Raw genomic sequence first — 13,607 nt, forward strand, 5'->3', positions numbered from 1 at the left:
TAGAATTTATTGAAGGGACGGGAGTAAAATGTGGTGTTGATAGTATTCGAAGTCAGCTTTGCCTTAACACAGGGTTGACATATTGCCTTATATTGCGCATGTTGACACCAAAAATGTATTTTTCAAGGCTAACTAGCGCGTACTTTCAACAAATTAAACTTAATATTAACAGTGAATCATTAATATGTCTGTGACCGTCTGCCATGAAATAAAAGTGACGGTTTATATCCAAGTTACTGTCTCTTTTATATACCTGTATCGCTGAATAATCTGCACACACGGCTCTACGTTAAGTTAGTTAGTTATTTTTTGTTTTTGCACACATTCCACACTCCACATTCTAAATTTGTGCTTTCTTCTTTATCAAGCAACATATAAATAGCAAGAATATATAATTGAATCTGTCAACTGATTGCAAGTGGGCTTTGAACACGTGCTCATGTACCGTTAGCGATTTGTAGCCGTAACTAATGCAGCAAATCATGTAGGCGAACCACTCTGCACATTTCTGCTCGCCTTGCAAGACTTTGAGTGGGCTGTCACTCGCGTGAAGTAAATTAATTTACGAAGCTCACACGGAGAGCCTAAGAACATTGAGATTTAACACACATACTATACAAAGGTGTTAATAAAGGAAGAAAGAGGAACTCGAGACACATGTTAAGATATATTTATATATGAGCGCCAAGCATATTAGCGAAATGTGGTTTCTAGTGTTAGAGTAGTTGTATGAGTGTGTTGAAGCAAATATAAGTTATGAGTTGATACCAATCGTAGTCGCTGTGGTTTCGCCTTTTAGAAGAAGTATAGAATGTAGATACCTTCATCCGAAGTATAGAACATAGATCTCTTCAGCCGATGTGATTTTCATCAAGTAATTTGAGTCGGTCGAGAGATCGTTAAAGTCATCCCTCGTTTTGGACGACCTACAACCTCTTCAATGATGAAAATATTTAAAAGGTGAAGTCTGGTGCTTGAAAATCGTCAGGCAAATGTTAAAAGGGATGGCAAGGAAGCTCGAGATCTCTCGTGAGTTCGTTCGAATAATTTTTGCTGGATATTTTGGGTATAAGACGCCTTCTTGCTCGACTCGTCCTGATAAAGCTAAACTTTTTTCAAAAAAAGTACCGTAAATACCTGCTTAATCGTGAAAACTCATGAAGAGCTGCGATAACTGCCGACGAGACATGAAATTATGAGTTGACATGCAAACAAGTCAGCAATCATTGGAACAGAGAGAAAAAAAACCAGACGAAACCAAAAAAACCACCGAAGTCTGTCGAGAGACACATTTTTATTAGACTTCATTTTATAATAAGCGAATCAATCACGAAATCTCTGTTTTATGAGCATTTCAATATGATTCCGCAGGATCGCGTTCATTAAGTCCACTATGCTAATCCTCAATGAGGTATTCTTTTGGAAACTGTGTAAATTAAAGGTTTTTTAAAAAGGGATATTATTAGCAATCTGCCCAGTCAACATACCCATTTCTGTAATATTTAACTTAGCGTACAGAAATATCAACTCAAAAAACCAAAAAATTTAACTCAAAATGATCCGAAATTTTGTCACGTTTGTATCTCTTCGATGTCAGCCGACAGATGGTTGACATTTCGTGACTTCGCGGAAACTTGACATTAGTGATGGCTCTGCTCAATAAATGTCAAAAGGTTTTCAAATTATATAAAAAACAAACGAAAATAATGAAACAAAAACTGCAGCAATTAAATTTAGCAATTAAAAACAATAAAAAAATCGCAATAATTGAAGAAAACGTTATTGAAGATGAGGCAGCGACCTATCAAGCGAATGGCCACGGAAATAAACTAAATCGAATGGATAATAGAAAAAACTAATTACAACAAAAAAACAGAGATTCAAAACGAAATTGTGACGGAAAGGAAGCAGACAAAGAAAGCAAGGAAGCAGACGAGGAAGTCACAGTGCGCTGACAATGAAATTGAAACTATGGAACGACGGCCCGATAGTGATCAATTAAGCGCACTTGCAACAGTAGCAGCGCAGAAAACTGCAAAACCTTTTAACCAAATCACAATTATGCAAATTTTTCCAAGGAATCAGATCGCAATCAGCAGAAAGAAAGAAGACTGGCCAAGCAGTAGTGCATTTGAAGCTAGCAGATCAACGAGAATGCCTTCTACTTAGCAGCAAGCAGATTCGTAGGCTAAAAAATGATGCGCCAGCCGCCGGGTCGCATCAATACTTCAATCAAACTCCAAATCACGGAGCGAGCGGAGCAAAAACTTGCAGCCGGCTGGCATGTTGCACGTTCATTTGCAGTTATCAGATGCGCGAAGTGCAGTTGCACTCCCGATAAATACAGCAAACGAAAGAAATGCGATAAAGTAATGAGAAAAAAACTGCAAAATAGTGGAAGAATGACTGCAAATGAAAAGGAACAAATGTAATTCCAGGAAATGAATTCAATCAAAAACGAAATGGAAAAACAAACAGCAGCACAAATAACGAAACAAATGCAGAGGGCTGTGGCAATGGGTGTGCGGCGCCGACAACATTGCGGCTGTGGCATGAAAACGTGGAGCTCAACGCCAATAACAGGCGCATCACGCCCGATCACATCGCATGCACACTCGTACTCAAAAGTGTCCGAAATGTCAAAAAGGCAGTCAGCCAGTCTGCTAGCCAAGGACTCATGTGCGCTCCTTGGTCCGAACAATGCAACAGCAGGAGGCAGCTGCAACAAAGGAACTGTATTAGCACCAAGCAAACTGCGCTGCGCCATCCAACTTTGTACTCCCGCCACACAGCCGCATGCGCCTTGCGCAGACAATGTATTTGCCGCAAAATTCAGTGGCAACAAGCGCATAAATGTGGCGCTGTATATTGCAGCCGTGGAAGCTGTGTGCTCAGCAGCAAATGGCAACGCCAACTCATGGCTTAATCTTGAACTTTGCATCTGCAATTTTTTTCGCGCTAACCTCGCTTCAGTTGCTTCGATAGCATTCAATGCGCATTGTTGCTTCGCCACGCCGTCGAACTCCTGCTGCTGTTAGTCCTTTTACAAAAAACTGCTCTTGTTTTTTTTTGCTTTTAATTCAATTGAATTTCAATGTCGAAAGTGCGCTCCTTCTGCCGTTGCCGTTCAAGTTGTCTGATGACCTTTGCAAATCACGCGCAACAACAACAATAGTTTGCATTTAAATGCGCGCTCCTTCTGCGTCGACTAGCCAAGTCGCGCCTGGTTCAAGATCAACACGATCATCATTATGATCAGCGTGACAGTATCGCAGCGTTGCAAATTCACAGCAGGACTGCATTGTAGGGCCGGTTGGGTGTGTTTTCGGAAATGAAAAACAAAAATAAAAAGGTTTAAATTGAAAAGTGAAAGAGTAAAGTACTGTGCATGCGAGTGATAAAGCGGGCGAAGTTGTCTTTGTATGTAAAGCGTGGGTTAGACATGAATTATCGCATCTGTATTCAAGTCACTGTCGTTTTTCGTTGAAACTTAAGTTATTGTGATTTTGGAGTTTGCAAAAATTATGAAAGATCACTTGAGATGAGTCAGCAGATAGCAGTTGATTTTGAGATTGAAATTCGCTATAAATACTAGTCGGTGCAAAAACTCTATAGGAGGGCTCTAAAAAGCAGTTGTGGGCAACACTACAATATAAATCTCTTATTAAATTTATTTTACTTGGAAAACAGCTTCGGCTGCTGGAGAATTAAAGAAATTTGTCCAAAAATGAAAAGAATGTATCGAAGGTCCTTAAAAATAGTGAAGTTTTCAATTTTTCACAATAGCTGAACAGTTTCTTCTCATTATGCTCTCTGATTTACCTGTTTTAGATACTAAGCCAATCGAATGATGGCAGACCACATAAGGTTGATTTTCTCTTGTATAGAGTTCCAAATGCATTTCCAAATCGTTTTCATCGATGACACGATTTTAGAGTTTTGACTTTTGAGTTCTTCATTTGAAATTGTTTGGACAAAGAATTGATGAAAGTTATTAAGAGTGAAATTTGTTTTTCTGGACGATATGCAATCATAATAATTACCTCTTGTGCAAACTGGAAGTATTTGGAAATATTGATAATTTTTTACTCAGTCTAGTCTCTTCCTACTCTTTGGCACTACAACCGTAGATCGCTCTAAGTCAAGAACGCAAAATTTCATCCTTGCCTCGGTATTTTGCGTGGTCACGCCCCAAGTTGTACACCCTTCATGCGTGGGCGCCCATGCTTACAAATGGGTTCCGAACCTAATGATATAATTCCCAAGACGAGAGCAATCTTTGTACATGGCCTTCAGATTTGTCTTGCCTTCGTTCACCACAAGACTAATCTCATTCGCCTCGTTTTCTAAGCTTCTGACGACTCTGTTGTTAAGGCATTTTTTCCCAGTACCATTATATTGAAGAAGAAATTGGGTTCATATCGGCGACAGGTGAAATTTTTTCATATTATATTGAAGAAGACGCGAAAGTGAATCACTCTGTCTAAAAGCTCATCTGGTATCGAACGGCTTGGAGTGGTCTTTCTCGATTTTGACAGAGCTGCATAAACGTATTAGTTTAGCAGGGTTACCACCAAATTTAGATATGGCGTCGAATAGGCAGCTCCTGGCAATGCTTATTACTTCAAAATTCTCAATAATCATTTACGTAGTTTTCTAAGTTGTTCAGAATTATTGAAGTCCTTGAAACATTACGTCCACTGCAAGCTTACACAACTTTCTTCCTTATTTTATTCGCTAAGCCTACAACCGGCTACGTAAACCGACGCCACTGCGTCCACACACAACCGTCTCGAATATAATATCATGCTTCCTCTTATATTCTCTTGCAGTTCCGTCTAAGGCAACCTTGCAACCGCCTACAAACGCTGCATTTAATGGAACTTTAAGCTAGATTAATGTTTTAATTAGTTCCTTTGTTTGGACGTACTTATTTTTCTTAAGTTTTCTGCTACTGCCACGAAAATTTATTACACTACATATAGTTATGTAACCAAAAAACTCGCAGATAAAGGAACGAAGGTTGGACGGTAGACACAGCGTTAATATATATTTGTGAGCAGCTTTGTGCGCCACTAAATACAGTGAATATTGTGTCTACAAGCGATGTGTATCTTGCAGTGTTAGACGCTTTAATTCAAGGACTGCGGCAGCAGCTCCCGGCACTGCCGGCTTGCGCTAGTTTAATGCAAAGATTTCTTTTTACCTTGGTCCGCTGCAGCACGCACTGCCGGCAAACTTGCAACATTTCTGGGTTGCAGCAGGAAAACTTTCGTTTTTACTTTGATTGTGAGAGCGAAGCGTCGGTTCGTGTTTTTTGCTTTTGCATTTTCGTTATGCACAAAATCAGTTTTAATGTTGTTACATTCTTCAGTAAATTTCTTGTGTTTACTTTGTCTTCTCTTCTGTGCTGTTTTTCTTTGCTGATGAGTCTGTGCGTGTGTGTGGCTGTGTATGGAAAGTGAGATTTATGATAATTTTCTGCTCAATTCTTGTTATTTTTTTGTTGTGCAAATTTTCTTGCTTCTTTCCGTTTACTTTCACTTAATTAGTTATGCATTAACTGAAATGATTTGCTCTTAAAGAAGGCAGACGAGTTTAATTTAAGAGTCTGTTTCGGATTTTCGGTTACAAGAGAATGAAAATTTTAAATAATTCATTGTCATATGAATATGGGTTCTAGGTTAGGATAAGTTGGATTTGCGGGTTGATGTCCACGCTAGGAATCACGTGATCCCACTTGACAATGGAAAATGGTTAGGATAAGTTGGATTTTGGGGCTAATCTCTGTGCTGAGAATCTCGGGGATCCCACTTGACAATAAAAGCAGCGGTTCTCTGGGATCCAAAGTATAGTTCTAGAGACCCAGATATGTCGACGAAGCGCTTGGCGACGCTCACAAATATTTTGAGGTGGTTAAAATCGATTCTAGTCAAATCGTTCTGTTCACTAAAGGTATGACAAGCTAGTGATTTCAACCTAAATCCAGCCAAAGATGGGCGTTTGAGGAAAAGCTGTTGAAATGTTTCCAGCTTGCTTGCCTCGAGATAACTTTAATTAGATCCTCAACTCGCTACATTCTCAACCCTCTACATAGATCGTCGAGTAAACTAAAAAACCTAGTTTCTAAAATAAATTATGTACTTTAACTTTAGTAATTCAATTCACTGACCTACCTTTAATGCCAAACAATGTATTCCTTTTAGTATCTCCGGTATTTTCAGCACAAATTGTTTCACATTCGCTTCGCACAATGTTCGTCCACTTCAATTCGGTGACACAGTTATTTAGCCATGCTTTTTTCGGCAACCAACTTAACAACCCACAAAGTGAGCAACCGCAAAATAGACAATGCCACCCGCGGGCAGGCGTGTGCGGAGGTGCAAGCAAACAAACAATACCCGACGGGGAGACAACAGGAGACAAGAGACAACAGACAGGATAATAGAACAATGCAATGACAAACTGTAGCTGTTTTTGTCACAACGAAATACTATTTTCTGTGGCATTGTGTTAGTTTGACCAACGATTGTGTGCATGTGTGTGTGCATGTCTTTCAATGCCTCGAAGAAGCGCCCGAAGCAACGCACACGCACACAGAAAACACTTCTGCACAATTCTGTGGGTATGAGTTAGAAGCAACAACAACAATTATAGAGTTGTACACGTGGACGTGGTGCTTGTTCAAATTTATTGGTAGGCGCCTGAAAGCATGCGTTGCGGCGGTGAAATTCCAAAAAAATTTCCTTGGCTGTGGGTTGTGGCCCCAAGCCAGGTTTTGGTGTTGGTAGGGTCCATCAGTATCTGTCTTGTAGTATCTGTGTGCCTTTTTGTGTGTTATCTGTATTTGTGTATGTCGCCTGTCACACATGTCCTCTCTGATTGTGATTAATGGCGCTTGTTTGTCATTTACAGTTTGCTGCTTTTACTATCTTCGCTTTTGCTTCTTCTGTTTTGCACTTCTCGTGCGCTGTAATTGTGCTTTTCGTCACAATTTTTATATTCGCCTATTATGCTCTGCATTGTTGTCCATCAATGTGCATTGTTCTCGGTTGTCAAATGGCTCTCGGTTATACAATTGTCAGTGGTCACGGCCCAATAGCCTTATTTGTGACGAGACCTACTCGTGGGACGAGGGAATTTTCATATCCTACACCTTTATAACTCATATGCACCAAAATAGAATTCATTTTCCAACTGCGATTGGAAAAGGTAGGCGAAGAATGTTCTTTTGACATTTCATTTATTTCTACTTCTGGTTTTACCTATTCTGACATTGTCAACTCAAGTTTGGTATGGCACCTTTAATGATGTTTTCTTGCTCTTATCTTGAAATTCTTTGTAGTCAACAATGGATTGTGCACAGACCCAGTTGATTAATTAGTTCTGGAGATTCTAGAGCAAATTGGTATTGAAAGAATAATTGAAAACAAATATAAGGTGACGAAATAAGAAAAAAGGAGTTGTGTACATGTTCAGCTGAAGAAATTGGAACGAAAGGTAGACTTGGTTAGAAATATGCCACAGATTCTATTCAGCTTTTATATAGAAAGTTGTAGAGTATAAAATAAACAGAACAGTAAACATTGATTAAATTTTAAGATATTGTTGTTTCAAATTCCAGAATTCCAATGCCCTACTGCTTTTATAAGTTCTTAAATTTCATCCTTAAGATCGTTTTGAATATTATCTACGAAATATCAATTATAGCCCATCACATACCTATCACAGCATAATTTTAGGATTTTTGGATGATTTTCTTCCTATTATATTATAATTTTAGATTGTTTTTTGATTATTTCCTTCGCAAAAGAACGCATTTCTCAAACGGTTTATACAAAAAGTTCCTCATAACTGTGTGCTTCGGTGTTTTTTTCCAAATTTTCTTTTCGTATAAAAAATTAAATATTTTATTCGAATTTTTATTGTTACAAACATACAATTAACAAAGAAATTCTGAGTTAAAAAAAAAAATTCAAAAATTTTAAAATCCTAACTTAGAACTTGTTCAAAGGACAAAAAACTGAATATTTGATTTTTGGCAGAAATTTTTACAAAAAAATTTGAATTTCTGAGAAAATTTCGCGACAATTTTTTTTAAATAGTTGTTATTGAAAAAAATTCTTTTCCTGGCTTGCTGAAACATTTGAAGATATTCGATTTCTAAACTGAATCAGCTAAATTATATGTCTTCCACAAAAGAAAAAAAAACTATAATCAAGGTAAATTTGCGGTGCAGGCATTCAATTTCAAAGAAACCAAAAAAGCCGATATCCAAAGAACCGCAATTTTTGTCACCAGCTGCCGAGCACAGGATGTGTCTACACAAATGTGAAGCATATATAGTATCTTACATGCTTTGTGTATGTGGCAAGAGTTCATATCATAGTGTAATGTGTGTGTGTGTATATGTGATGGCTTAATTACACCTTGTCAAGCCCCATTTAATGCCACTTCAAGCAAACATTTATTTTCGCCGTTTTTGTTTGCCTGCCACGCCGCCTTTTCTCTTCAGCACTATTTAAGCAATCGAGAAGGGCACAAATACACACATACAGTAGTTGAATAAATAAATATATATTTTTTTCATAAAATGTCGCATCGAACGTCTTGAGGTTGACAAACAAATATCGCTCGCTAGCGGCACTTTATTCAAATTTCAAATAAACAACAAGGACCTTCGCTGTTTGCGGCTGCCGTTCCGCCTTTTATTGCGCGCTCTGCATAATTTTTTGCTTTGCAGCGCTATTGATAGTTATGCTTGTAGCTTTGCGTTGCGCGCTTCGTATTTTTATTTTTTTTGTTATTGTATTGACGCTTAGACGCTTGTTTGTGCAATCTAATATCCTTTCTGACATATTGCGTTGACATTTTTTTCGCTGCGCGTTTCATTTTTTTGTTCTTTGGTTAAGTTGTCAAGGGAAAGGAGTATATATGGTTCATGTATAGAATTCTTTTAATGTTCTTAAGAAAGCGGATTTTGTTGCTTTTATTTGCAGAACGGAATTGAACCCTTTAATTTCGGTTTCAGTGATAAGTATGTGGTTTGCGGTGTGATATATCCGGTTTCTATATTCAAATGCGAGTGATATGTGAAGAGCGAAAGATACATGCAGACAGTTTGAGCATTTCTTCCATAATGAGTGCTAAACTGATGTTTTCATGTGAGCAGAAGTTTGCAATACTGAACTTGGAAGACTTAAGAATACAAGTTTACAAAATGTCGGGATGTAATCTAATAATAATGGCTCATGAAATCCGAACTTGAGGTGAATCCAACGTCTTTAAAGCAGGATTGTTTAACAGATTGTCACTTATGCGACTATTGTAGGATGACTAGACCTTCTGCGATCCAGTAATAATAAATTTCGCGTGGAAACCCATTTATCAATATATTTTTTTCTAAGTTGGTATGAATGTTACTCATATTTGTGCGCGGAATCAAATTTCTGGTGCCGAAACGTTCAGAATCATGAGAAAGGCTTCGGTGATAATTGTTTGTCGCGGGCATGTGTTTTTGACCACGTTCAGGACGGCCATCAACATCAACTTATGATCAGTACGTCAATAAAATAAAAGAATTGCTGCTTGAGAATCAACGATTGACAATCAGAGATATCACTACCATCGGTGGAATACCAGGAGGATCAGTAAAAATAATTTTGAATGATCATTTGAGCCTATGGAAACTGAAAGCTTAATCTGGCATCGTCGGAATATAGGAGGGATCAGTGAAAATTATTCTGAAAGATCATTTGGGCCCAAGAGAACTGAAAGCAGGATTGGTTCCAAAATTATTCAATTTATTTCGAAACACAGCGTCGCGTTTAAGTCTGTGGAATAATGCTTTCCGACTACCAGGATTTCATGAAACTCATTATTACTGCCGATGAGTCTTGGATCTATGCCTGCGACCCAGAAACAGACGATAAATCGACCGAATATTGTGGTAAAGGTGAGCCGAGTCAAAAAAAACACGTCAAAGGGGTCAAAAATGAAGATTATCGAAGTGTGGTGCACTCCGTATTACTTCCTACCGGCCGAAGCGTCAATAAGGAATACTATTTGAGTATAATGCGTCATTTGAGCGAAGCTACACACAAAAGGAGTCCGAAATTATGGGCCGACAACTCTTAGTGTATCGATCCATCGTGAGTATCTCTCCAAATTTTCAACTCAAAGAAACCATCATTTCTCACCATTACTATAAGTCGATCAAATCTATTTAAACTGTGCGAATCCTTCAAATTTAAATAGAGTTTCTCACTCAATCACCGGCGCATATCCTAACCTAATTTCCATGTTAATTTTTCAAGTAGTCGCAGTTGACAGCAGGGCTTTATGTTGCAATTCCTTCTTGCTTCCACAGTGGCTTGTTCACATAGTGCCTTAGATTTCTTCGGAATAAATGTTTTTCACCTTTTCTCCAAGCCATTTAAATAGAAATCTTACACATTTTGCTCTGCGCAAATATTCGTTGGAATTTTTTTTCCACATTGTTGTTTTTCTTTTCAACTTCTTTCAACTATTTTTTGCTGTAACAAAAGCACTTTGCTCCATTTTTCATTGCATTTTCCTGCAAATTTTCACTACTCTTTTAAGCCACGTATGTCTTACTCGGCTAATACACACAAACACAACACTCGGGCTGTCTGCATTTAGACCTCCATCCGTTATCCTAAAGCGCTGGCCGACTCATCCTCGCACTGCACACTAAGCTGGCGGCAATCTGTAAAGTCTTTTGTCTAAAATTGCATTCGCATTTTTCTTGCTCATCCTTTTTTCGTACACTTTGTCAATGTGGTATGCGACATTTTTTCACACTTTCTTACTGGCATTAGGTGGCAGTCGCTCGCTGCTTTTTGCGTCTTTTTTCTAACAACTTTTTGAGCTTTTTCTAGGCAGCAAGCAGCGCTACAACTGAGTGCTGCTCTCGAGCGTCCGTTAGTGTATATAGTTTGTCCTCTCGGCGGTTAAGTGTGTGCGGGCGTAACTCCATAGCGCCTTCTCACTACTACAACGGCGAGCCGTTTGCCACTTGCCGCTTTGATTGTGTAAGTGCATAAACACATTTAAGGATAAGTGTGTGTGCTGGGCGCACATTGTAGCTTTTACATTCAACCTCATCTTGCATTCAGTTGCCGGCATTTGAGTGTGTGAAATTGCATGTCTTTGTATTTTAGCTTACGCTTCTTTCTCCTGTTTCTCTTCTTCTACCACTTGCATTGTAGCCAGCAAATACTTGTCAGCGCGTATGTGTTTGGCGCATGCAATCACAGCCTCTTCGCCGCGTCGGCATTAAATTCACAGTTACCACACATTCGCATTCACAAACGAGTGTATGCACGGCATCAGCAATTGGAGCTGCAACGCGCCGCCACACCGCCCAAACTTGCCGCAGTTACGCCCTTTTTTGGCGTGTTGCATGAATGCTTGTCATATACCCACACACACTGCTGCCATTCCTAGCATTTTTACTACTCAATGTGTACATGTGTGTGCGTGTGTGTCGCACAAAAGGATTGTGTATCTGCCCGAACGAGCAACGCTTTTCCAATTTTCCAATTTAGGTTACTTGGGTTTTTGAGCTCCAGCAACACAGCGACACAGATTCTATTTAAACGACTGGGCATAATAGTTGTTTGTATATCCTGCTTCGCTCTATGTATGTGGCACCTCCTTTTACTTCTCGCTGTTTTTTTTGTAGTTCTTCCTTTCTTGCACTTAGCTGAAATTTTTATGTGTTTCCTGAGCTTCTTGTTGAATAATTTTCTATCGAAGAAAGCGGCAAATGTTAAGGACTCAGGTTTAAAGGATTTTTTTTTTATTTATTCGAACCGTGTCAAGAATAACACTATGGAAAGGTCCTAAAGGTTAAGACCTAACGAGTTCTCTGCCACTACCAAAAGGTTTTTATACCAACTAGTTACCACTACTGGCTTCCCTTTATACGATTTAAATGTTTATTTCACTCGAGTTGGATTTCAGATCTTTAAGAAATGCTGCTACGGAACGAAATAGGTAAATGAGACAACCTATAAACTATAAATACTGGGAGACTGCTAAGAGGCAGCCATGGTTGTTGTTGATTCGAGCAAATGTTAGAGGATTTTTGACCGTCATCGACTTTTTCTTAAGAAAATTTATGTGTTTGAGAAGTCGACAAGCTCAACTTACTGTCTTCGCAGTCTATAAAATGAAGATTTTAGCACGATGTGAAGAAATGGACTTACCAGTGTAGCCTCAGACCTAGAAAGTCTCCTATCGACCAAATTTTCATCATGCGCCAAGTCTTCGAAAGGACCCGTGAAAGGAAGGTCGATCCTCTTCGATTTTAAAGCCGTCTTCGACTGTCCCAATACCACTTTCTCTGAACTTGATAACCTCATAAAGCTGATATACGAACGGCTGTGTAAGCTGATGTTCCGGAACATCAACAGCTTTGAAGGTTTTAGATTACACTAGACTGGAAGAAAGAAACAGAGGAAGAAGAAGACCTTCACTCCGTTGCAGAGATCAGATGGAGAAGGACCTGGCTAGTATATCGAATTAGCGGCAAATAGCGAAAAGAAAAAGTAACTGGCGCGCTGTTGTTAACTCGCCTATAACGGCGTAAGCGGTGTCTACGCCAGTAAAGAAAAAGAAGTAAGTTCAAAAGGGATCCAGTCTAAAAACTCCAAAATTTCTTAGAAATACTCAACTAAGCCTTCTTTCGAGCTTTTATTCGCACTCACAATTCAAAGAAATTCAAATGTGTAGAAAGAACAAGCTCGGGTAGGCAAATATCATGGACGAATAAAAAGGAAAATAAATATTTATTTTAGAAAAAAAAAACAAAATTGAGGCAATCACTTTGAGAGGTTCGACAATTTACGGTTTCAATTATCAAAGCGCAAAATGCATTGTCCCAAAGTATTATATTTATAAAATCAAAGAAAAAATTCTCACATGCTTCAGTGGCGCACAAGCGATTAGCAATTGGAAAATCGGTAGCAAAAGGAGCGTAACCAGGTGTGATGGGCCAATTCCTGTGTTTTAGTGCGTAGGTTCAAGGGACAATAGCAAAAAGTATTAGGGGTAGTGTGCGTGTGCAAAGACCTGCGCAAGCAAAAATTTGGTGACACAATAAGTTGCTTTGAATTTTTTTTTATTATTTTCGTTTTTTGCTTATTTTCGTTTGTTTTTCTTTGCTGTGCGAAGATTATACCCTTTTTTAGGTTGCAAATGCTTTATTATTTTTTTCTCTTTGCTATTTGCTATTTTCTCATTAGTTTTTGAAAATGTTTTATACCACTCTTTCAATCAGCCGCCAATATATTGCTTTACAATATCATTTAAGGAGATCAAAAGACATTTAGAATAACATGAGACCCTATTGAAATTTGTGCGGGTATAAATGGGTTCAATTTCAGATGATATGTGGCTTGGCATACGAGTCAAGGGGTGTTGGTGTGAGGTATACCATGTCTTTGTGTAGGGATTGTTTACTATATGTGAGTTTAAAGTGGCTGCCTAATAATAATATGTCGCTGCGGATGTCCTGATAACATATTACAGCAAATAATTGGCGATAGAATTTCAAAGAAAGCGTTCTCTGGTAGAGAAAT

Source organism: Bactrocera neohumeralis, chromosome 4 (genome assembly GCF_024586455.1).
Source record: "Bactrocera neohumeralis isolate Rockhampton chromosome 4, APGP_CSIRO_Bneo_wtdbg2-racon-allhic-juicebox.fasta_v2, whole genome shotgun sequence".
Lineage (NCBI taxonomy): Eukaryota > Metazoa > Arthropoda > Insecta > Diptera > Tephritidae > Bactrocera > Bactrocera neohumeralis.